At 35.4% G+C, this 27,068-nt stretch overlaps 1 pseudogene; it reads right to left on the bottom strand.

Annotated features, from left to right (window-relative positions):
* Positions 1 to 2,058: 2,058 nt before the first annotated feature.
* Positions 2,059 to 2,539, bottom strand: LOC111718680 (annotated as a pseudogene).
* Positions 2,540 to 27,068: the final 24,529 nt, after the last annotated feature.

The following is a 27,068-nucleotide window of genomic DNA, read 5'->3' as shown; positions in this document are numbered from 1 at the left end:
ATAGACTTTGCTTCTCATACCATTCTCCTCTTTTAGTTTTACTTTTCATATGAAATTGGGGTGGGGAAAGGGAGGAAGCCTAAGTGGCAGTTTAAATCAAATCTCTTTGAAGGGAAATTCAAATATGTTTGGAATTGCTAAGCAATTTAGCAAATGTTGCAGCAATTCAGGGAAAAACAAAACAAAACAAAACACAAACTACTGAATTCCTAGCTGTCCTTTAAAACTGCAATTGAAATGCAAACTCCTGAGCAATACCTTCCTTGATCTCATCAGCTGGACATAATTTCCCTTATTGCTTGAGGCACTTTGTTCTCTGTCTCCTTACTGAACATAATTACATGTATTATTGCTAACTATCCGGGTTTTGATGCTTACCATTACATGAAGATAAGCATAAGCTCAAAGACTATGCCGGCAGGATACAAATGCTAGAAGGTCCTACCAAAAGAAGTAATAAGGACCCAATAAGGTATAGTATATCTTCAGTCACAGGGCTAAGTTTGCTAAGCTTTGGAAAAAGAAGAATTTATTAATGTATACATGTAGTGGATTGAGAGGGTTGCTTAGATAGGTCCCCCCTTCTCTTCCACTCCCTCTGAGCATTTGAACAAAGTCTGTTGGTGAGTTTGTAAGGGATATTTAGAGGCAGCTGGATCTACTTATCTCTTCCTCAGGTGGTCAAATGCTGACTGGCTCCCTCTCTTTTCAGGATTGTGTGCTCCTCTCCTGGCAAGAAGGTTGAGCATGGTAGCCTGGCTGGAACAGGGATGGTTGGAGAGTGGTATGAGTCTTTAACCTGGGGAAGTTCAGAAAGACCCTTGAGGGTTGACCCAAGGAAGCTTGTTGAAAACTAATGGGCTGAGAGAGCTGGAAAATACCTTTTCCCTAAACAGACCTTCTGCCTCAACAGGACTTATTCAGATCTGAGTACCAATACCAGGGACAGAAAGACAGTGGCTGTGAAGAATTGCCCCCCCCCCCCCCAAAAAAAAAAAAAAAAACCAAAAACTCTAAAAATCCTTAAAGGAGAAAATATCCTTCAACTCTGCCTCAGTGAGGGACCCTGCCCTGAGGGACAGTTTCATCCTTGTTACCTAGGTGTGGTCAACTCAATCCTGAAACCCATTGAATTCAATTCAAATTCTAGCTCAAGTTGAAACACAGTGATGAGCCAACTTGGGACTCCACCCTTTAGTTCCCTTCAGCTAAAGCTCCCATTATAATGAGCCAAACTAAAACCCTCTCTTTGCAGAGGTTCCAAACATTCCAGCTATGCCATACTTGGGATGCCATGGGCCTCTGTCTACTGTAATATTCTTTCCAGTGCCATCCTCTCTTCATCCTCACCTATTTCCCTAACTAGACTTTATGCCTCTCTGTCAGGATTTCTAACCTTATTCCCAATCCCCATAATAAACCTCTTTTTATCAATCTAGGTTTTCAGGTCTGTAAATTCTTTTACAGAGAACCTCTATGCTGCCAGAAGGGAGTCCCCAAAACTATCCATCCTTGGGCCAAATCCCAAGGGATTGCAGGGGAGCCAAACCTCTCCATTTGGTTCCCTGAACCCTGAACCTGCCACTAGACCTTATCATTTAACTCCTTGACCACCAGTAACCCTAATCTCATTTTGGTTCCCCAAGTCTAAACTTATCAGCTGAAACCTGCAAAAAAGGCAGGACAATATCATTTTTCTTTTCTTCGGTTCAGGTTCTAGCACCTGAAGAGAATACTGCACAGAGTAGGAGTTTGGTAAATAAATAAAATGTTCATTGAATTGAATGTAAAGACTGCCCAGAGAAAGGGGTACAGGAATGTTACCCCATCTCACTCCTTTTCTCTGATAGGAAAATCATGGATATTCTTTGGGGGGCATATGCCTGGAGGGAGAAAGAGAAGTTAATCAGAACTAGAAGGGAGAAGGGGGTGAAGGCACATCTAGCTAAGGTGAAACTGAGGGAAAGGAGTTCAGGAACATGGATCAATAGATGGTAATCCGCAGAACAAGACCAGCAGCAGTAGGAAGGGAAGATGTTTCCTTTCAAGATTGGGGAGTCACAAGAAGAAATAGTAATGGCCCTGCTTGAGTGGTGTTGGAGTGAGAATGGCCTGGATAGCGTCAATAAATACTTCTTTGATATCATTCTGCTGCAATGCAGAACACTTGAGGTAGCCAAAGGCATGAATGTGCTTGCTCAGAACTACACTCTGCAGTTATGATGAATGCCTGGCCCTGCTCCTTTATGTCATCTGCCTGGGCTTGCAGGTTCTTCTTGGTGCCCGTGAGTAGGATGGGCACATCAGAGCATTAGTGACATACTTCTGGATACTACCTGCCATAAATTCTCACAGGAAGGTGGACTGGCAATGGAGAAACAGATGACAAAAATGTTGGTCTGGGGATAGGACAGGATGTGCAGCTGGTCATATTTCTCCTGGTCTGCTATATTCCTCAGGTTCAGATTGATTGTGCACTTATGAGAAGGCACATTTTACCCACTGTCCCATTATCCACCACCACACACTTGCTCTGCATTGGGATGGCTGCTGATGGTGTAGTTATGACTTACCTTGTTTGTCTCAGCCAGAGTCCCTCCACAGTGGCAGCTAATGCTTAATCTGGTCTTCTTCCTCCCCCTTTCCTGCACATGATAGTGACACTGGGAGTTCTGGAGGATGCTGCAGAAACAGTAGCTCTAGGGCTCAAGAAGGAAGTCACTTAATATGTTTTGTAAAGTTGACTGATAGGTTGGCTGAAATATGATGAATTTTTTTTTTTAGCCAAAGAAATGCTTAAATTGTCTATTAAGTTATAAAGAGGTTGTATCCTATACCATTGGAGTGAATTACCAATGAAATTATAAATACTAGAAATATTGAAATATAGGTACTGATTTTTGTCTTAACTCCTTTTGTCCAATTGTTCAATTGTGTTCAATTTTCTGTGTCCCCATGCACAATAGTATGCCAGCCCCTACTATCCTCCACTATCTCCTGAAGTCTGTCCAAGCTCATGTTCGTTGTTTCCCAGATACTATCTATCCATTTCATTTTCTGCCATCTCTTCCTTCTGCCTTCAGTTTTTCCCAACATCAGTGTCTTTTCCACTGCCTTGTCTTCTCATTTTGTTGCTAAAGTATTTAATCTCAGCTTAAGTTTTTGATCTTCCAATGAATAGTCTGAATTAATTTCTTTAACTATTGATTGATTTGATCTCCCTGCTATCTAAAGGATGCTCAAAAGTCTTCTCTGGCACCACAATTTGAAAGCATCAGTTCTGTGGCACTCAGCTTTCCTTGTCGTCCACAACTATACATTGCTACTAGATGACTTTTTCTATATGGACCTTTGTCAGCAAGGTAATATCTTTGCTTTTTAAAAACTGTACAGTTTTGCTAAAGCTTTCCTCCCAAGAAGCAAGAATCTTTTAATTTCATTGCTACTCAGTCCTTGTCTGCAGTGATCTTTGAGTCTAAGAACATAAAATCTGAGACTATTTCCATTTTTTCTTCTTTAATTTGTCAGGAAATAATGGAACCAGTTGCCCAAATCTATGTTTTAAAATTAACTTTAAACCAGCTTTTATACTTTTTTCTTTAATTCCCAATAAGAAACTTCTTAATTCTTCTTTACTTTCTACCATTAGGGTATTATCATCTGAATATCTGTTATTGTTGATATAACTCACAGCAACCTAAATTCGAGCTTTTGATTTGTCTATCCTGGCATTTTACATGATGTACTCTCTATATAAGTTAAATAAAAAAAGTGTATTCCAATCTTAAAACAATTGGTTGTTCCACATTCAGTTCTAACTATTGCTTTATGACTCACATATTTGTTTCTAAGGACCAAATAAGATCATCTGGTACTCCCATCTTTTTGATGACTTGCCACTTATTTTTGGTGATCCACACAAGCAAAGGCTTTTATGTGTCAATGAATTAGAAGTAAATGTTTTCCTGGAAGTCCTTTGCTTTCTCAATAATTTGGTGATTATTGGCAATTTGGTCACTAGTTCTTCGGCCTGTTTATCTTTCTAGTAACTCTTGGTTCACATATTACTGAAGGCTACCTTGCAAAATAGCAAACATAAACTTGCTGGTATGTGAAAATTACTCAATTGTTTGGTAATTTGAATATTCTTTGGCATTGCCTATCTTTAGGACTGGACAATAAATTAATCCAGTGGACACTGTTTTTTTTTTTTCAAATTTGCTAACATTTTAGATGAAAACATTTTAACAGCATCATCTTTTAAGATTTTAAATAGCTGAGCTGAAATTCTGTAACTTCCACTAGCAATATTGTTAGCAATGTTTCCTAAGGACCACTTGTGTTCATTATCCAGGAAGTCTGGCTCTAGATAAATAATCATATCATCATGCTTATTGGGGATGTTAAGCCCCTTCATGACCCCATTTAGAGTTTTCTTGTGTAAAATGCTAAAATAATTTATCATTTTCTCCTCAGCTTATTTTAGATATAAGGAAATGAATGAACAAGGTCAAATGACTTTCCTAGGTCACTCAGTTAATAAATATCTGAGATTTGAACTCAGGAACATGAGTCTTTCTGACTCCAGGCCACTGTGTTACCGAGATGCTCTTAATAAGTTCTATGAGAACAGAATTGTTTGTATCTTCCCCTGCATTTAACACAATGCTACATGTTTAATTAATGTTTATGAACTGGAAAAAGCAATTGAATATACATTGAATATGTCCTATTGGGGAAAAATTCTGTCATTTTAATTTTTTTGAAAGCCTGCAGGAAAAAAAAAATGATTATCCAAAATGAGCATTTAAAAAACACCAGAATGCATTAGCAAAAGATTTCACACACAAATTGAAAGAGATTACTTATAATGGATTGTAATACTAATGAAATTATATAGCACATTTAATATAATAAAAACATGACTATTAAATTACTTCAATTGAAAATGCAACCTCTTTTATTCCAATATTTTAGGTAATTATAGTATTTGATAATTCCTACAATAGAACATAAGACATGCCTTGTGTCAGAGAACAGTGTCCAAAGATGTCAAGTACTCAAATGCAGGTGAATCGTACGTTTGGGAAATGCTGACTAGTAGTCTGAAATTAACTGCCCTCAATTGCTATTTCAAGGCAGAGAATGTGGGTAAGTATAAAGAAACAGCATAGAACACTCCTGAACTTGATAATTGTTAGACCAGTTATATGTTCTGCCAAGACAGAACACATGGGAATTTCACTGTAGTGGTACTCCCAAATAGGTCTTGGAACTTAATCAAGAACTCAGGGTAATGGTGTTACTGGGGTATTATGACGTTCTTGCTCATTGTGCAGCTCCTTGTTATTTCTTTTGTATTTGAATGATTTGAATCAAAGTGCATGAATCAAGGGCTGTGTGTCTTGGAGGAGGAAAAAAGAAATTTATGGTAAGTCTCACTATTCTTGTCTGGCTGTGTATAATGAGAGTAAGCTGCTTATGAGAGAAATGATTCTTTCATTCTCATATTTAATAACTATTTATTGTATTAAGAGCAAAGTTTTTCCACTTTTCTGCTTCCTATTCCACAAATCAATGAGCATGGGAAATCTTTTTGCAAGAATTACTTAGCCAGGATGGTTGAGCTCTAATCAAAGACAGTTAAAAAAAAATTCTAAATTTTGTGCATTCTTGTTCATTTGCTTAAACAGGTCTAGGAAAATGTGGTTCTTCCCTTTTGTCAGACAGGTGATATATAAATTGATAAATCTCTTTGATCAAGTGATCCAAGTCATCTATTCCCAAGATCCTAATTGAAATATAGCCTAGTTCCTCATTGTAATGTAATATTTATCTTCTCATTATTGTTCACCAATCAGAGTTGATTGATTTTTCAAGAGCATTTAAACTGTGAGAGCACCACAATGAGGGGTCTTTAGTGTAAGAGAGATGACTAAATGACCATCCTTTTATTCGAAAAAATGCTGGTCTTATTAATAAAATGATCCAGAAACTATGTCTCTTGAAATTTTTTCAACTCCAGGGTTGTAAAGTTAAGTGAAACACATGTAATGATATATTCATGATCACACTTCTTTAATTCATATGTACCTAATGAAGATCTGCTGAAATATTTCCTCCTCTCAAAGAAAAAGCACAAGATTGTACATGAAGTATACTTGATAATGTCATTAACATCACCTAATACTAATACCTAGGTCAGTCTAAGAAGCATTGTCTTTAGTTTTATGGGACAAAGTCAATAAATTCTACACTCACTGCTCGAAGTGAGGATGTTGGAATACTTACTGGTTCCAGGTTCTTCTTTGACCTCTCTCACTTAGTAATCTCCTCTTGAGAAGTTTACTGTATTAAGTAATACTAAATTAAGTAATTGAACCCCTCTTGGGGTTCACTCAATTCATATCTACTATATAATCAAAATCTTTATAGCATTTTTTCCTGACCTCCAGGACTGTCCCATTCTTTCTTCAATGAATTCAGTACTTGGGTCACAGTCTTTTTCTATTCCTCAACAGATGCCATCATATTAAGAGACTTTAACATACATGTTGATACTTTTTCAAATATCCTAAACTCAAAGTTCTGTACTTACTCAGTTTACATGATTTATTCTGCCACCATACCTTAGACACTAATAAAGATGATCATACTTTTAATTTTACTATCACTTTCATGTTCATAATCTCTGAAATTCCTTTCTATGATTATAATCTATTTTTGTTCTATTTTTCCTCTGCTTTACAACTCCCAAATTTGTTCTTTTTTATACTGTGACATCTAGTCCCTTGAACCCACCTTGATTTCCCAAGCTATCCCCTCCGTACTGCCTATACTCTCTTTCATTTTCCACTTTGACCATTTGATGATGCACTTCAAGTCTATTTTCTTTTCTTGAATATTTTGCCTTCCTACTCCATCATCAGTCTTGCTCTGCCAAAGCTTCAGTTTTTAATTTTTCCTATATGTATCCTGCTGAATAAAGTTAGATAAAATCTTGGAACTGCTGTCTGGGTATACTGCAAACTTATCTTATATAACCTCAGGTGAGTTCTCTTGTGGCAAGGCAATCCTTTTGTACTTCCCTATCTTGCTATCTTATTTGCCAGAATGGCTTTTCCAATTTTTTAAAAATTTCTTCTCAAGTCTCCTATAGCTTTCCTTCCCCCTGTATATATATATATATATATATATATATATATATATGCATATGTATATGTATACATATTGCTGAGCAATTGTGGTTAAATGACTTGCCCAGGGTCACATAGCCAAGAAGTGTTTCATGTTCCATCATCTGTGATCCTTTAATGTTACAATTGCTGAATCCTGGGTAATCTGAACTGTGGCTACCAGCTATTCAAATTGTTTCTTTCTGTCCACTTGCAATATTTTTTTCTCCACCTAACAGCTCTGAAATTTGAGTATAATGTTCCTTGGAGTCTTTATTTGGAGATTTCTTTCCTAATAGGACCAATTCATTCTTGTTTATTTATTTATTTTCATACACATTGCTTCATGAACCATGTTGGGAGAGAAAAATCAGAGCATAAGGGAAAAACCATGGGAGAGACAAAAAAAAAAACCCACAGAAAAAAGAAGTGAAGATAACATGTGTTGATTTACACCAGTGTACTTAGTTTTTTTTTTTTTTTTTTTTGAATGCAGATGGCATTTTCTGTGCAATGTCTATTGGGATTGCTTTGAATTACTGAACCACTAAGAAGAACCAAATGTTTCCAGCTGATCATCACACATTCTTGTTGTTTTTGTCTTCCTGGTTCTGCTTCTTTCACTCAGCATCAATTCATGAAAATCTTTTCAGGTCTTTCTAAAATCAGCTTGTTCATCATTTTTTGTAGAACAATAATATTCCATTACCTTCATATACCACAATTTATTCAGCCATTCCCCAATCAATGAGCATCTAATCATTTTCCAGTCATTTGCTACCACAAAAAGAGCTGCTACAAACATTTTGCACACGTTGGTTCTTTTCCTTACTTTATGATTTCTTTGGGGTTCAGACCCAGTAGTGACACTGATGAATCAAAGAGATGCACAGTTTTATAGTTTGCTATCTAGAATGGTTATATCAGTTTACAACTCCACCACCAATGCATTAGTGTCCTAGTTTTTCCACATTCCCTCCAACATTTATCATTAACTTTTCTTGTCATCTTAGCCAAAGACATGTAAGATGGTATGTCAAAGTTGTTTTAATTTGCATTTCTCTAATCAATAATGATTTAGAACATTTTATATGACGATAGATGGCTTTAACTTCATCATCTGAAAATTATCTATTTATATTCTTGGGCTTATACCAAAAGACAGACTCCCAAACATTCCACCCTGTCCATTGAAATACCAAATGGAATTTCTCCCTCCATTTCCCACAAGTGGGTTCTGTCAGCAATACACGGATATGCTGATGATCTGCCTGGATTCATTCTAAATCCAATAACTTTGCTAAAGCTGTTAATTGCCTCCAATAGTTTTCTAGATGATCCTCCAGAACTCTCTAAGTTCACCTTTATATCATCTGCAAAAAGTATGGCTTTGCCTCCTCACCATCCACTCCAACTCCATTAATTTCTTTTCCCCTTCCCATTGCTAAAACCAGCATTTCTAGTAAAACACTGAGCAACAAGGGTGACAACAGGCATCCCTGCTTCACCCTTGATTCCACTGGAAATGGATCCAACCTCTTTCCATTAGAAACAATGCTTGCTGTAGGCTTAGGTAGGTATTGTTTATTATTTTAAAGAAAGCACCTTTTATCCCTATGCTCTCCAGTGTTTTCAGTAGGAATGGGTGCTGCATTTGTCAAAAGCTTTTTTAGCATCTACTGAGACTATAATATAATTTCTGCTGACTCTGTCATCGATATGGTAGATGGTGGCAATAATTTCTTTGATATTGAACCAGCCCTGCACTCCTGGCACAAATCCCACTTGCTCTTAGAGTGCCATCCTGCTAATAAATTGCTGCAATCTCCCCACTAGTAGTTTATTTAAAATTTTTTGCATCAAGATTCATTAAGGAGACTGGTTTGCAATTCTCCATCTCTGCTTTGGCTCCTCCTGGGCTGGACATCATTACCATATTTGTATGTTAGAAGGAACCTTCTAACACAATCCTCTCTCTCTACCCATTTGTCCAAATAGTTTCCATAATATTGGAATTAACTTTTCTTGAAATATTTGGCAGAATTTGCCCTTGAATCCATCTGGCCTTGGAGATCTCCTTCTAGGGAATTCACCAATGATTTGCTCAACTTCTTCCTCCAAAATGGGATTATTTAAGTAATCTACTTCCTCTTTTGTAAGCCTCGGCAATCTATATTTTTGTAAATAATTCATTGCAGTTAGATTGTCAGATGCTGCCATACAGTTGGGCAAAATTGCTCCTAATTATTGCTTAATTTCTTTTTTATTGGTGGTAAGTTTACTCTTTTCATTTCTATGCTGGTGATTTGGTTTTGTTCTTTCCTCTTTCTGATCAAATTAATTTAAGGTATATTTGTTTCATTGGTTTTCTCATAAAACGAACTCTTACTTTTATTTATTCAATAGTTTTCTTCATTTCTATTTTATTAATTATTTCCTTGAATTTTTTAATTGGGGGGTTTTAATTTGTTCTTTTTCTAGCTTTTTTTATTTGCATGCTTAATCCATAGATCTCCTTTTTCTCTATTTTAGTCATTCAATTTATTCTTTCAATGCCTATTTTCCTTTTAATTTCAAGATTTCAGGATAATTTTCCTAGATAATTTCTTGAAAAAGTCTGTGTAGGTCTTCCCCTTGATTATATCTTCCAGGTAGTACAATGACTATGACTTTGTCTCTCCTGCATCTATTTTTTAGGTCAGTTGTTTTTCCACTGAGGTATTTTACATTTTCTTCTATTCTTTATTCTTTTGAATTTATTTGATTGATTTCTGATGTCTCAAAAAGTCATTAGCTTCTATTCACCCAATTCTAACTATTAAGGAGTGATTTTCCACAGTTAGCTTATGTACTCTCTGTTCCATTTGACCAATTCTATTTGTTAAGCAGTTTTTTCCTCTCCAATCTGTTGACTCTTTTTTTTTTTCATAGTTCTCTTACATTATTCTCTTTTCTTTCCCCATTTTTGTGTCTCTCTTATATGATTTTTAAGTTCTCTTTTGAGTCTTCCATGAGTTCTTTCTAGTCCTAAGACCACTTCCCATTTCACTTTGGGGCATTGTCCATAGATGTTTTAATATTGTTGTCCTCTTCTGAAATTGTGTCTTAATCTTCCTTGTCACCATCATATCTTTCTATGGTCAGATTCTTTTTATTTTTTTTTTCTTTTATTTGCTAACTGTTCTGGCATTTTTTCCTTTCTTTTAAATTTGGGCTCTGCTCCTATCATGGGAAGGACACTCTTTCAGGTTTTCTTGTGGTGGGAGTGAAGGCCCTGGCTGTTTACTTGGTTCTGCATTGATATTACTCTGAGGCCCATGGCCTCATATATTTATATGAGATTCTGCACTGAAAGGCTGGGATGAGAAGGTAACTAGCTCAGCTGGAGGCTGTAGGATCTGGCAGCTTACCTGGTGCTGAACTGGGGTCCCAATGCTAATATCTTCTGGGTTCTCAGGCCACAGAGGCATTTCTGCCTTTCCCCAGGGCTATACTGAAGCATATGGAGAACTGGCCACTGGAGGTTGCTTGTTAGCCCATGGCTATGTTAAAGCATGTGATGGTTCTTTGAACTGGGGTCTGCCTTTTCCCCTGGCTATGCTAAGGTATTTTGGGAGGAGTAGGAGGTATTGGTGGTATTTTCACTTGTATTTTTCACATTTTTCTTAGATACTTTGGATGTAGGAATTTTGACTGTTATATTCTTCTGAATATATGGTTTTATCTTCCTTGTCCCAATAGTAACTTTCAGTGATCAGAACTTTTTCTGTGGTTTGCTCCATGTTTGCAGTTCTGGGTGACAGTCCTAGCAAAGAAGGAGCACTAGCATACAAGTGCTTGTAGCTGCAGTGGATTAGGAATTCCTGTCATAGTACCAGGACACACACACACAAAAAATGCTTGTGGTCACTCATAGAGCAGAACACAAGGCATCTCTTATTAGAGCATACTATCTTGCAAGAACTAAAAACTTTACAGGTGCCCAGAAATATCTGTGAAAGCTTTCAATAAGCTTTCAACTCAGGCACCATCTTTGACTCCTCAATTCTCTTTCATTTCTCCCCTCATCTAGTCTATTACTAGGGCTTGTCTATTTTTAATATCTCATATATACTCTCCTTTTCTCCGACTTTGCCACCATCCTTGTGAAGGCTCTAGTCACTTTATTTCTGGATTATTTCAGTACCCGTATTGGTCTTCTTGACAAAAGGTTCTCTCCTCTTTGGTCTATCTTCTTTTCAGCTGTCAAAGTGGTATTCTTAAATTGCAAATCTGATTATGTCATTCTCTCACCCCCAGTTTGCTAAGCTCCAGTCTTTACCTATTATCTCCAAGATTTAATAAAATCATCTGTCACTCAAAGCCCTCATTACCTGTGTCCCCATTTTCCCAGCCTACTTATGCCTTATTTTCCCTTCCACATACTATATGATCAAGTGAACTGAGCTTGCTATTCCTTGAATAAGGCATTCTGTCTCTCACATTCTGTCTCTCAGTTACAATGATCTCTTTCCTCATTTTTACTTTTGCCTGTGTATACATGCATACATATTATAATAACATAAATAATATACAATATAGAAAATATGTAGTGTCTCAACAATATATAATATAATTTTATATTATATAAATTATATTACATTATAATATTGTGTATATATACATATATGTAGGTGTGCATATGTGTGTGTATATATATGCATACATATATATTGTCTATAATTATCTCACATAAAACAATGGTGTTCTTGAAAGCAAAGGCTATATCTTTCCTTTTATCTCCAATATTTAGCACAGTACTTGGCACTTGGTACATACCTAATAAATAATTATTTGCTGATTGACTGCCTATTCTTTTATAAATCTTGCTAAATAATTAATAGATTTCAAGAAAGACTTAGTGGTTGTTGCAACTACTTTCTTCTCCCTGACTCTAAAATTGTGTCAGAGTGAACTTAATTGTTGGACTGCCACCATCCCAAAGGTATGCCATCAACTTTATATGCTTAATCCTTCCCTTGGAGTGTGCCATTTCTCTAGATTATCTTCTTTATAACATTTCATTTGGAAGGACTTCCAGTCTTAATTGTCTCAGACTTAGATATTGAATGAAAGAGACAGTTTGAGGGATATTAGAAAAGAGGCTGTGGCTTTGAGGATTATTAGCAATTTACCATCCTCAAGTGATTAAAATGAATTCACCCACTAAGAATTCACCAACTAAGATAATAAACAGTTTTTATAAAGTATCATAGGCTGATCGATTTGTTAAATAAAAACTCAATATATTTCACAGTAGGAATTTTTTTTTTTAAGATTGCCTGCAGTTATAAACATTGATTGCATCTGACTAGGGGTCAAATAGATATTTGCCCTTGATAAATGAAAAAAAAAGCATCTTAGAGCAGTATCTTAGGCATCTTAGAAGACATTAATATGGATTATGATTGGGAGAAGATTTGGAAGAATCAATGCAAAATGTTAATTCTCTTGAAGGAGCATCAAGTTTGATTTTAGTCATAATGTGATAACTTTTTATGACACTTTTATAGAGCATTTTCCCCACTTCAAAGTAAGGCAATTTACTGGCCACATTCAAACTATAGTTGATCATGGATTTTAAATTAGATCCAGATTTTTGTTTATCATATTTAAATCAGTAGTTTTGACTCTAATCCTACAGCAACAAAAAGAGTTTCCTAAAGCTTATGATGACTCCTTTTCTATGAAGTGAAAGGGCTGGTCTAGTTAATTTGTGTGACTCCTTTCAGCCCTTAAATTATTATCTCAAGGTAAAAAAATAGATTTCAAGGCACTCCAGTGGTCCCATCACCTCAAGAAATATAATTAACAGTACTGCTTTAAGAATCAGAAGATACTGCATCTGAGAAAACCTTGTATCTCTGCATGTCCCTCATGATTGGTTCCAACATAACGATCTGAGATTGGTAATATGATAATGATAGAAATAATAGTTAACACATATACCATTTAAAGATTTTCAAAGTACTTTATGAATATTATATTACTTAATCCTTACATCAACCTTGGGATAATGAGGAATGAGGCACCTGAAGAATAAGAAAAGTGAGACAGAGGTTAAGTGAATTTTTGAAGCTCACAAAATTAGTGCCTGAAACTGAATTTGAACTCAACATTTCTTGAGAATAAGATGCTTATTCTTTGTCTTTGTATTCTCAGCAGTAGATACCTTGCCTAGCACAAAGGCACTTAATACTCATTGATTGATTGATTGATCGAAGGCCCTGGGGAGTTATATTCAACTGTGGTCGAAGAATAGAAGAGAGAGGAGTCTTTTATTGGGTAGTAGTGTCAAGAAATGGAGAGAAGTATGACCCAGATTTAACCACAGTAAGAGAAAAAGTGTCAACCCACAAACCAATCCATAAATTCAGGTGAAACATATCAGCAGAGTGAGTCCAACTTAATTGTGGCTTCAAGGAAATGATTGTAGGTTATCATAGAACTAGTACTGGAATCATGTTGATGCTCATGAGCAACCCCATGATTCTGTGGAAATAGAACATATGAGAGCACTAATGGGATGCTTTCTGGAATGGTAAGGGGGAACCTTTTCAAGGGTTATGGATTCTGACTGTTGCTTACGGTAGGTCCAGGAACCCTAGAAAGGGTCTTGCCTCATCTACAAGTTGTATCTGGCTGTCTATCAATCTATCTATGGATTTAAAATCCTGTCTCTATTCTATCTGTATTCTAGAAGAATGGGAGCCTCAGAAGTGACTCCACTAGTCTTATAAAAACTATTGGAGACATTTGCATAACATTTTAAGGTTTTTAAAATACTTTTCCTCACAGTAAAACTGTGAATAGGATGGCATAAATATTATGAAGAAATTGAGGTTAAATAACATTCTTCAAGGCACACAGGTTTAAATGTCAAATCCCCAGCACTCTACCACTGCACTGTGTTGGGTATTCTCAGTCTTTAAGCTCAGAATGAGTCTTGAGTTGATTAGAATTACAAAGGCTAAGTTTCTATTCTAATACATGGAATCTCAGGTTTGAATGACAAAAAATTTTCTATTCACTGAGGTGTTTCTGTCAAAAACATCTGGGACCAAGAAAAGAGTCCCTGACATCTCTTATTGTAAATAGCCTTTAGAGAGAAAAGAATAATTAGTGGTAGACATTATATTGTCTAAAAAGTTTAAGAAATGAATTGCATTTACTAGTAAATATCAAATATGGGATTTGAACTCAGGCCTCCTGACTTCTGGAGGAAGATGGGGCATGGACAATTAAGTGGCACAGTGGATAGAGTGCCAGGCCTGAAGTCAGGAAGACTTGTATTCAGTGAGTTGAAATCTGGCCTCAGATATTTATTAGCTGTGAGACCCTGGGGAAGTTATTTAACTCTGTTTGCCTCAGTTTCCTCATTTGTAAAATGTAAAATGAGAAGGAAATGATAAAGCACTTCAGTATCTTTGCCCAAAAAAACAAACAAAACAAAACAAAAATCTTCAAAAGAGATCATAAAGATATGGACACAATTGAAATGATAGAACAACTCCTGACTCCCAATTTAGCACTCTATTTGCTATAAGATTTGTTTTCCATGATTGGAATTTTGCTTTTCTGCTTAAGTAGTTGTTTCCTGCGAGTCAGCTTCTTTCATCACTTGGCTTTCTCACCATCAATAGGGCACTCATATGGTGCTAGTTCTGATTCTGCCTTAAATCTATCTTATAAAAGGCTAAATTAGGAGCATTCTAGGTACTAGGCCCGGCTATTTTCTTCTTCTGTGGTTAGCCTTAATATCCTTGATAAAAGTTACTTAATAAAGTAACTACTAACTAGCAAACTAACAAGAAGAATAAAAGCAACTCCAGATTTTATAGTTTCCTGATAGTAAACAAACCTTTCTTCCTAGTACACTGAGGCACTTAGCACTTGGGGCAGTGAGTGGGGTCTACAAGCCAATAAACATTCTAAGGTATATATTGAAAGGCTCACTTCATTCCCAGTAATTGAAAATCTGGGGTTTGGAAGTGAGACGTGACAATTCTGGCTACTAGTTCAGGGCTTATAGAGAACTCTACTAATTAGAGCTTAAGATGCTAGTTGACGTTTTTTCCTGTATATCCTTGCAATAAACTTATCTTTTTAACTAAATCCCAAGTCCTGATTAACTTGACTGCTAGATTAACATGGGATAATAATTGTATTGGTGGTAAAATACTTTGTTATGCACGTATGGTAGGAGAAATAGCTGACATATGACTATACAAAAAAGGAATTAAAATGGTCCTCAGGACTTAATTATCTACAGAAATCAAGGCTCAATGTGTTAGGTTGTTGATGTAGCTTTGTGGTGGCTCACAAAGAGATAGGAGCTGCAATTCCTTCAAATTTCTTGACTGATCACCAGCATGGTCGACACTGAGGGAAGAAACCTGTGATCAGTGGAAACAATGCTGTATTCATACTCAGTATCTTTTCCATATTGTAGATAAATAAATTGTATAAGTTTGGTCTGTGAGTGTTTCATTTCATTTTAATGCCAAGCCACAAACATGAGAACAGCCTGAAATATATCAGGTGTCCAAGAATATATATGGAAATACTGTTAAGGGATCAGATATAACTTTGGTAGTGAAATCACAAACCAAAATGGCTACTTTCCAGAGGAAGCATGTATTGTGATTCCATTTTAAAATATGAAAACTGTTCCCAGTGCAGAAATACATCGCTAACTTGTTGAAGTATTTAGAGAATGTTTTCAGTTATCAAAAAGTATAATCGAATGGTGTGCTGATATTTTATCAGGGAGTAGGATCAAGTCTGGGATAAGTTTTGAGAAACAGATAATGGAAAAGCAAAAAGGTGAATCCTCTTCTGAGTTAGCACTAATAATAAAAATGACAATAGTGATAAGTTATATTAACACAGCACTTTGAGGTTTGCAAAGAACTTTACATACATTATCTCATTTTCTTTCCATAACCATATTGTTAAGTTGCTACTATTATTATCATCCTCAGTTCACAGATGGGGAAACTGAGGCTCAAGGTTGGTTAAATGATTTTCCTGGTTCACATAGCTATAGGTTAATTGAGGTAGGTTTCAAACCTAAGTTGTTCTGCCTATAAGGCTAGCATCTAATCTGCATTGAAAAAGTTACATTTTAACAAAAGTTTGACTGTTAAGAGATTATTTAGTGAAGTAGAAATAATTTGTCTTAATAGATTATTTGCGTCTTCTCTCGGGGTTCTACTAACTAATGACTGAGCATGTCTGAGAACAACTTGTCAGGCACTTATTCATAAGAGGAATGGATAGCCACATACATATCACAGCCTTTTTCTTCCATTTCAAAAATTGAGGCTACCTAGAAATAGCCGTTTTGGCAGTAGCATACTGTAGTTCTGATAGTATAGTGCTTGTAGTACTGAAATGTGGAGCAAGGTCTTCTTCTGACACTTATTAGTTATGCAAATCACTAACAAAACCTTTAGGATTATAGAAACAGAATTTGTGTTGGGCTTAGTGAATCAACCATAGTGAAATCAGGTAAAAGTTGTTACCAGCTAAACTCCCACTTTTCCAGTGATGTGAATAGTCAAATCTTGTTTCAGTTGCATTGTTGGAATCCAGCTGCATAAAGTTGGGAGCCAGTACAGTTTGGTGGTATACTGTATACAGTCAAGGCAATTCAATAAACATTTATGAAGCCCAGGTATTGGGCTAAATTCTGGGAAAAAAGAAAGAGAGTTCCTGCCCTCATGCCCTCATGGAATTTACAATTTAATGAGGGAAGGCAACACACAAAGCAAATTGAAGTAGTGATGGAGTAGAGTGAAGGGAAGAAAAGGTACCAGTATCTGGGCCTGAGGATGATGAGGGAGTCAAATCCAAGAAATGTATCAGGTGAGAAATGATTGCGTTATATGTCCTCTTTCAACAGAGGTTTTTGGAAGAGATTTTTGCTCTTTTGTTTAGCATTCCCATCAGGGGAGTTGAGGCTCTTGAAGGTACTGATGAGATAAAAGTTACAAATATGATACAATCTCCGAGATGGTGAATTTCCTGATGATGAGATTTTTCCTGGAAGTATGATGATGGTATGATCAAATCCAAGGAGTACAGTAAGCATGAAGACACACCTAAGACACCACCACACATCAAAGAATGAAACTTGGAAAGGACATCATTAGGTTTCTACTACAATCCATGAATGAATGAAACCCCTCAAAACCTGATAAATGATTGTGTAGCCTGTGCTTGAATAATTCTAAGGAATGGGAGCCCATTGCCTTTTTAGGCAGCCCATTCCATGTTTGGATAGCTCTAATTGCTAAAAAGGTTTCCCTGATATCATAATTAAATTGGCCTATTTACAACTTAACTGTTTTTTGCTGCTGTCTATTTGCAGCTCTTTTTTGCTTTTCATTCTGCCTTCTAAAACCAATAGAACAATCTAAGCCATCCTCTACACATCACTCTTTAAAATAAATAAAGATATACCACATCCTTTATGAATCTTCTTTTCCCCAAAGTAGAATCCCTAGTTCCTTCAAAGATCCTCATATGACATGCACTCAATGCTTTTGATAATCTTGCTAGCTCTCCTCTGAAAACTATTCACCTTAAGAATCAAGTTACTTACAACTGACTGTAATACTTTAAATGAGACTGAATCAAGTGAGAAAATAGTGCGACTACATCTTCCCTATTCCTAGAAGCTATATCTTTCTTAAGGGAGACTAAGAATGCATTGATTTTTTAAGTTACCATATCACACCGTTGACTCATAATAAATGTTCAGCCCACTAAGACCCCTAAATATTTTTCTAAGAAATGCTGTTTAACTCTACCTCACATTTTTTTCTTATAAGATTATCTTCCTGCACACATTTAGTACTTTTGAATTTTATTTCATTCAATTTAGTCCACTTTAACTATTTCTTATAGATAAATGTCATCTGAAAATTTGTGGAACAAGTCATTTTTGTCTTCATCCAAATCAATAATAAAATGCCACTAATTCCCATAAGGGAAATCATAGATCCTTGGGTTATTTCAGTTGAGACCTTCCAGCTATAGAACTATTATTGAATTTTGAGTCTAGTAACCAATTCATAATCAGTTCTGAATTCATTGCTATACTTATTGTCTCATCCATAGCTCTTCATTTTCTCCATAAAAATTCCATGAAGTACTTTGTCAAAAAGTTTGGCTAAAAACCTAGGCAAAAGAATATCTATATTATTTCCCTTAATGGTTTAACAATTCCATTGAAAAAAGGAAATGAGATCAATTTGTCTGTCATGAGACATACTCAGTTTTCTCATCTGTAAAATAAAAGATAATAATACTCATAATAATTACCTAATAGGTTGTTGTGAGAAAGCCAATTTGTAAATTTTAAGGCAATATAAAGGTGTCTAACTTACTAGCTGGCCTTTGTTAAGCATTATGTTTAAGGTTATATATTAATAATAGTAATAGAATGATAAAATCCTAGAATTTAAAGAGAACAGTGAAAGTTTGATTGTGCCGTCATCCCAAGTCTCAATCTTTTCTATATATTCTTGATAAGTGGTCAGTCATTCTCTGTGAGAAGGCCCATTGATGGGAATTACATTATCTCCTAAGGGAGTCCAATGTAGTTTTGAATGGCTCCAATAGTTCGAAAATGTTTGTTTTCTCTCAACTTCAAACTTGCCTCCCTAAAACTTAAACTGATTTCTACCCTCTGTGGTTAAGCAATATAAATCTAATCTCACTTTGATATTATAGTTCTTCAACAATTTAAAAATTAGTATTCGGACACATACAAGTCTTTTCTTCAGGTTAAACATACCCAGTTCTTCCAAAAACTTCTCAATGGTAAGGAATTGAAAAGTAATAAACATATGTCAGGTATTATGCAAAATACTTTAACATGGATTCATATTATATTACTTTTGTGGTTGTCCTGGATTATTCCATTGTGACATTTAAAAAGTTTAAGAGACATGATTTCTGAACAATTTAATCATTTAGCTAATAAAGTTAGTATGTTATTAATAAAACAGGTCAGTGGGACTCATAGCTTATGTGACCTTGAAAGGAGGAATGTTCCTGAAGGTGCCAATCAACTCTGATTGATTAACAATTAATGAGAAAATGAATATTATTACAATGAGAGAATGGACCTATTCCAGAACTTAGATTATGCAGTTCTAAATTACTCCCATGCAAACATGAGTAGAATTAAATTCCTTCTAAAATTGGGTTAATTCTGACCAAGATTGAGGCAGTTAATCCACTTTCTTTCAAGAGGCTAGACTTTCTAAATGAAGAATATAGAAAAAGAGGAAACTTTGAATCTCCTGAAATAATTGGTTATTAATAATATTTTCCTCACCATTTAATGTTTAAATAAATAAAAGGAAACATTTAGAAAATTCGATATTTTGAGAATTTCTATAGGACTGAAATGGTTTTCAATGAAAGTTTAAATGAAGGACTGATCTTTTAAAGTTTTTCTTTGACACTTTCAATTGTTTTTAAAGTTTGTAATGGGGTGTATTCATTCATGATCATGGTAATATAATAATAAAAAATCTTAATCAAATGTATTTGAAAGGCAGATTGACATTTGTTTAACCTATAAACCCTTTATATGGACCTTTTAAAAAATTGACCTTCACTAGGAGTAAAGGTGGCTTTATTTCACTCTGCGAACGAGGTTGTTTAGTTCCTGTGTTGTCAAGTTTGAAATTTTAATTTTTGCTTTTGAGCTCTCACTGTTATTTCTAGTCAATTAGAACTTCCTGTAATGTCAATTTCAGTGTAATTAACTTAATAAGATGATGTCTGGGGGATTTCATTTATGAGAGTGAAGAATTAGGGTTTTCAGAAATACCTATTTATCATGAAAACCCCATCAAAGGACAAAGCTTAAAAATGTTTTCTGGCTTTATCAGTTTAAGAACTAACTCTCACAATCAAGTAAATATGATCTATACATAGTAACTTAAAGGAAAACAATACATTTTCTTCAATCAATCTAAGCTGATTTTTAAATATGTTTATAGCCTAAGTATAATAAGACCTGGGTAAGGCTGACTTTTCATAGATAAACTAATAATATTGTTTTTCACCAAAACCTATATGCTAAAGTCAGATTTTTATTTATTTATTTATTTTTTTGCTAAAACAATTGGGGTTAAGTGACTTGTCCAGGATCACACAGCTAGGAAGTGTTAAGTGTCTGAGATCAGATTTGAACTCAGGTTCTCCTGACTTTTGGGCTGGTGCTCTGTCCACTAAAGTCAGATTTTTTTTTTTTTAGCATAGTTTGGAACTAATACAAAAACAGATATCTTTAGGCTTGATCTGAATATCAGTGTTGCTAAGCTGATTTTTTAATATGTTTATAGCCTAAGTATAATAAGACCTGGGTAAGGCTGACTTTTCATAGATAAACTAATAATATTGTTTTTCACCAAAACCTATATGCTAAAGTCAGTTTTTTTTTATTTTTTATTTTTTTTTTTGCTGAGACAATTGGGGTTAAGTGACTTGTCCAGGATCACACAGCTAGGAAGTGTTAAGTGTCTGAGATCAGATTTGAACTCAGGTTCTCCTGACTTTTGGGCTGGTGCTCTATCCACTAAAGTCAGATTTTTTTTTTTTTAGCATAGTTTGGAACTAATACAAAAACAGATATCTTTAGGCTTGATCTGGATATCAGTGTTGCTAAGATTCTACCTCTAAATATAGCACTAAAAAAAAATCCAGTTTTCAGATAGGCAGACTGGAAAAACAGAATGATCAATGATAAAGTAAGAGGAAATGAAGACATAGAGATATTAAATGGCTTAACTAAGCCACTAAATTCCACAACAGATGGCCTAGTGGCAATGTGAACCCAGGTATCCCAATTCCCTGTCAAACATTTATGCAGTATCCTAGATAGAGTGGAAAGAGGATTGGGCTTTGAAACATTAATGCAGAATCCTAAATATAAATTCTCTTTTGTGGGAAACATGGAAATAGAATATTATGATAGAGGCAATGTGATGGAGTGGAAAGAGGATTGGAGTCAGGGGAAACCTAAGTTTGAATCCAGGCTCTGGCACTTACTAACCACATCATTGCAAGTGAATTACAACTTTTCTTGAACCTCTATCTTCTTATCTGTAAAATCTGAAAATAAAACCTAGTACATATAATACTTTTGGAATTGCAAAACAATTTGAATATGTAGTGATTATAGCACCTTATTTTTCTAGAAGTGCTCCTCTACCTAATATATACTAGCAGGCCATGTTATCAGACCCCAGATATAGTTCTAGCATTATGTCTAAGGTTATTGGAATTCATTTAATGCTCTTGACTCAAAACTACTATATTAGTATTTTTTTCCCCAAATTATTTGTCATGTCAGCCTGAACATCAATTATCCATTTAATCAACTAGCTTTTGTAAAGAGAAAAGTAGTAAAAATATACAAGAGCCAAAGTACAAAAAGTCCCATCAAACTTGGATACAGATCTGCATGAGAATTTGAATATTTGGATAAGATGATTGAATAAAGATGGTATACAACAAAGGTAAGTCAACCATGATTTGGTAATTTCATCACTTTGACTTTCACCTGGTCAGTTATTCAGTCAGTCAACAAGTTGTTGTTGGTATTGTGGTTGTTATCGTTTGTCCTTCATTCTCAAAGAGGACCATGTTATCAGGGAAGTGATGCTATGACATGCTAGTGAGTTGGATTTGAGTGAGGGAGGACTGTGCATGATCATCTGCCTCATTTTCCATGCTTACTATATGCTAGGCACAAAGAAGAGCAAAAAAACTACAGCTGTCTCTAACTTCAAAATAGCTCACTTTCTAATGGTAGAGACAATTTAGGTACATAGTTACACACACACACACACACACACACATACACACACGTGCAAAATAAATGAGAGGTAATTTCATAGGGGGAATAGCTGCTAGAGGACCAAGTAAAGCCTCCTAAAGAAAGTGGGTTATAAACTTCTGAAAGAGCCAAAGTAATTAATTAAAGTTAAGAGGCAGTGATATGGGGGATAGCCAGTGCTAAGATATTAGGACCAAAGATGGAATACAGGCTAGCTTAACTGGACTGTGGAGTTTGAAGTATAAAAAGACTGAAAGGGTAGCAAGGGGTTAGAAACAGAAGACTTGATATTTAATCTTGGAGATAATAGGAAGTAACTCAAGTTTGACATAGTAACATGTCTGTCTTAGAGGAATCACTATGACCAGCATATGGAGCATGGATTTGAATTGGGGAGTATAAGGGGAGATCCACAGATAGAACTCTATAACAAAGGCCAGGTGAGAAGCAACAAGGGACTGAAATAAGGTTATGGTTATGAGAAATAGAGAGAAGGGGACCCATAGAAAGAATGTTGTAAAGGTAGAAATGACAAGATTTGAACACAGACTAGATATGTAGTGTGACAGAGTAAAAATGGATAATGTTTAAGATCCAAGCCTAAATTAATAGGAAGATAGGAGTATCTTTAAAAGTAAGAGGGAAGTTTGGAAGAGTAAAGTGTTTCTTGGGAAAGATAATGAATTCTATTTTAAACATTTTGAGTTTGAAATGCCCCAAAACCAGTTGGAGATATGAGACTTTAGCAAAGGTGAATTTTGCTAGTTAGAAGCCAAATTCACCAAGCTATTATTAATACAATCTTAGTTCTATTTTTAGAAAATGAGCTTATTTATTCTTTTCTAGTCCTGTGATGCCTTTCTCATTCTTAAAAATCTTTCAAAGATCACTGTTGATAGTTGACAAATCACATCCATAAATTCCTTCAATAATATGAGGTCTACTTTAGTTACTATACCTATCAAAGGCAACAACATACTCTCTAATCACTTCCTCACTTTTCTTGAGTTTCATTTTCACATTAATCAGTTTTGATTTGCCCTTTATATTTCAAGTATCATCTTTTTTTTTGAAAACACAAGCAAAAAAGAGTTAGATAGTTCTTCCCTACTTTTGCCATTCCTTTTTATCATTGTCTCCCACAAATAATGACTGACTTTTTTCCTTAAGCCTCCTTTTGCTTCCAAATTAGAAAGATGCCCCTTTTCAATGTTATATTTCTTTAATCAGATCATTCTGGTCTTCAGCACTCCTGATAGTATTTTTATAGAACCATCTGGTTCTACAATATATTTGATTATATGATATGATATAGGATATGATATGGCACCCTTTTGTATTCTTCTATTTTCTCTGCTGTCATCCCATTTCAGTATATCTCTGCTTTTCATAAAATATGGAATGTGGATCTGTGTTCTGGCAAGGGCACATAAAATGTAATTATCATTTTCCTTATCTTAGACATTAGAAATCATTATATATATATATATATATATATATATATATATATATATATAAAATCTCATTTTTGAGTGTTTCTCATCCTATTTGGCTGAGTTTTCCTGTGGAATTTTAGACTATTAAATTCTACTCATCTATTCTCTGAATTCTTTGGAATCTCATTCCCCCAAATCAAGGAAGCCTTCAGATTTTGGTCCATTTTTTTATTTATCAAAACTTTTTTTAATCTTAGTATTTCTTTAATCCAAAATGTTATAGATTTACATCAGTAATATATTTTAGCAACATTTTTTCTTGTTAGTCTGAATTAGATCCAGAATAGTAATTCCTTTTGCTACTTCTTCTTTTGAAGAATGACATAATTATTAAAGGAAACGAATTACCTATCAGCTACTTTATTTCTAACAAAGAAAGAGTTCCATATAGATAAATGAAGTTTCCTATGATGAATATATTGTACCTCAATGTCAGGTATGTGCTTCAATTCTTAAATTCCTCATTTATTTCTTCCTTTTTCCCTTAGGGTCTATGGGATGCCTCCTTGGCAGTATTGCATAAGTATCTAACTGTTGAACCTCACTCAAAAGCTCTCTGCCATTCTTGACTAGTTTACTTCCCATATACACTCATGTGCATGCATAATCTTAATATACAATATGTCAATTTAGCTATACTACTTTGTTATCTTTCTTTTCCCTTGGGAAAAAGGTATACTATTTCATAGCCATATTCCAGGTATGAGTTTCACTTCATTAATTTTGGTACACAACTATGGTCTTTAAGAGTAATTACTTTTCCTTTGACCCTTTCTGTTTTTTTTTTTTTTTTCCCTAGTGAGAAAACTGAAAAGAGAAAGGGTCCAGAGAAATTCAAATGATTGTTTAGGGTAAAATTTGGCTGAAGATTTGGGACTAAGTCTAAAAAAGAATATTAAATTGCTTATTATATTTGTACTTTTCATGTCCTATTTGCAAAAGGCATCTCACATAGTGAAATGTCATTAGAAATCAATTGAGTGAAAACTTTAGTCAGAAAAGTGCAAAAATTCTAAAAATTCCATTTCAGTTATTTTGCCAGGGGAAGTTGAGTTACAAATGTAATGAAGCATAATATATGGTGGGGGAAGTATGAACCTGGGAATCAGGAGAGCTCTGTTCTAGTAAAGTCACTCTGGGAGTTTAGGCAAGTCACTTCACTTTGCTTCTCTCTTTCCTCAACTGCAAAACAAGTGTCTTGGACCTCATCATCACTAAAATTCCTTTCAGTTCTAACATTCTGGTTTCTGAGTCTTGCATCAGAGAAAGTATTTATTACCTCAGAGCCTGGAGACTTGAAATTGACTCATGGGAATGGTCCCAGGCTGTGTTTTTTATTTTTCTTTAAAGGGAAGTGACATTTCTAAAAGAAAGGACAAATGTGCTGGGGATTGAGCATTCTTTTTGTTTGTCTATGTCTCTTCATCTTTCATTTCTCCAGGGATAAGCTTTCTGCCAGGATTTCTTTGCTGGCATAATATGTTTTCTTAAGCTAATCTGCCCTCCTTGGTTATAGAAACAGGTGGCTGTGGATTGAAGATGTGGGATGTGTATGTATATGTGTGTGTGTAGGCGGTGGGTGAGGAGTGGATTGTAGAAGAATCAGGAAAACAAGAAATCTGGTATAGGCTGCAAGGATTAGTTAGAAGAGGTCTCTGTCTCTGTCTCTGTCTCCCTGTCTCTCCGTTTCTGTCTGTGTCTGTGTCTGTGTCTGTGTCTATGTCTGTGTCTGTGTCTGTCTCTGTTTCTTACTCTGTATGTGTGTCCTGTCTCTCTTTCTCTCTCTGTCTCTCCCTCTCTCTCCTCCTCTATCTCTCTGTCTCTGTCTGTACCTCCCTGCTCTCCATCTATCTCTTCTTCCTTCACTCCTCACCTTTGTCTCTCTTTCTCTTGCTCCTCTCTCCTGTCTTTGTCTCTGCCTCTATTTCTCTGTCTCTTTGTCTCTGCCTTTTCTTCCCCCTCTCCTCTGTCTGTCTCGGTCTGTCTCTTTCTCCTTGTCCCCTTCTCTCTGTCCCTCCTTCTCTCTGTCTCTGTCATCTCTCTGATTCTATATCTGTCTATCTTTCTCTTTCTCTATATCTGTCTGTCTGTCTCTCTCTTCCTCCCTCTCTGTCTCTGTTTAGGGCATTATTTTAGTCCATTACTCGTTGGAACTAACTTTGGAAATAATTTCATTTTTTTTAAATAGGCACACTCAGTGTTATATCACCTTCTTCTCTAGTTTTAAATATATTCATTCCATCTGTCTTATAGTCTCAACAGGTAGAAACAATTGCATTGCAAATTGCTTACAATCAATTCCCTGTTGTTCAGAACATCTTGCAGCTCACATCTTATTCAGTTGACTGTGGTAGAAAATGAAAAATGATTCTTTTATGGGAAGATAATCTGTTTAAGCTTCACTTTTCTGATGTTTCAAAACCAAGGCTAGAAGTATTTCCATTCAATGTAGTACGGACCTCCTTCCTGTAATATTGGCCACTGAGATTTATGCTCCTAGAATCTCTTGCCCTAACCTCTTTATATTACAGTTTGACAGCTGGATGGACAGATCATGATTCAACCTCCTCTTTTGACAGATGAGACAACTGGGGGCCAAGAAAGTTAAATAATTGGGACCAGGTCACACAGGTAGTAGAAAATAGAACGAACATTTCTATTGCTGCTATGTTGTGGTAGGCACTGACTTGAGGGCTTTACAAATATCTTAATCTCATTTGATCCTCACAACAACCCTGTGAGAGATTTTGTCACTTCCTCCATTTTACAACTGAGGAAACCGAGGTATAGGTTAAGTGGCTTGCCCAAGATCACTTATTTGGTAAGTATCTAAGGTTTTCCTGACTCCAAACCCAGGTAATCTACCCACTGTGCCAACTAGCAGAACTGGGTTTTGAATCTAGTTTCTCAGACGCCAGTCAACACTTTCTCCCCTTCATAGTCAGTCCTATAAAGCTAGTGTATAAAACTGATTATTTTTCACATTTATGAGTGCTTGCTTTCCATCTTGGATAAGTCAGGAAGAGATACTTGTAAAAGAAAATTAAATCACAGTTTGTAACCTAAAAACATTAAATAAATGCACAACAAAGCTTACTAAGGAAAATATTGTATTTAAATATAGCATTGTTGGGAATGTCCTTGATCATTGCCTTTTAAACAGACAATGATGGTGCAGGGTCTGAAGGCCATGTTGTATAAGGGATCTAAAAGAGAAGTAAAATATTTTTGAAAGATCTCTCAGTGTTCAGCTTGAACAAGAAAAGACTTAGGACATGTAGAGGGAGTATGTTAATTTAATTTTGAAATATTTTAACATTTTTATATGAAAAAGTGATTAAACTTTTTTCTTTTTGAATCTTGGAGGACAGAATTCAAAATGTAGAAAATGTGCTGCTTTTCATATCAGAGGATCTTGGTTTAAATCCTTGCTTTGCCACCTAGTGTGACTTCTGGAAAATCACTTAATGTCTTTGGGTTTCAGTTTCTTCA

Source organism: Sarcophilus harrisii, chromosome 2, assembly GCF_902635505.1.
Source record: "Sarcophilus harrisii chromosome 2, mSarHar1.11, whole genome shotgun sequence".
Classification (NCBI taxonomy): Eukaryota; Metazoa; Chordata; class Mammalia; order Dasyuromorphia; family Dasyuridae; genus Sarcophilus; species Sarcophilus harrisii.
Note: the sequence above shows the minus strand (reverse complement) of the source record. Positions and strands in the feature narration are given on the sequence as shown.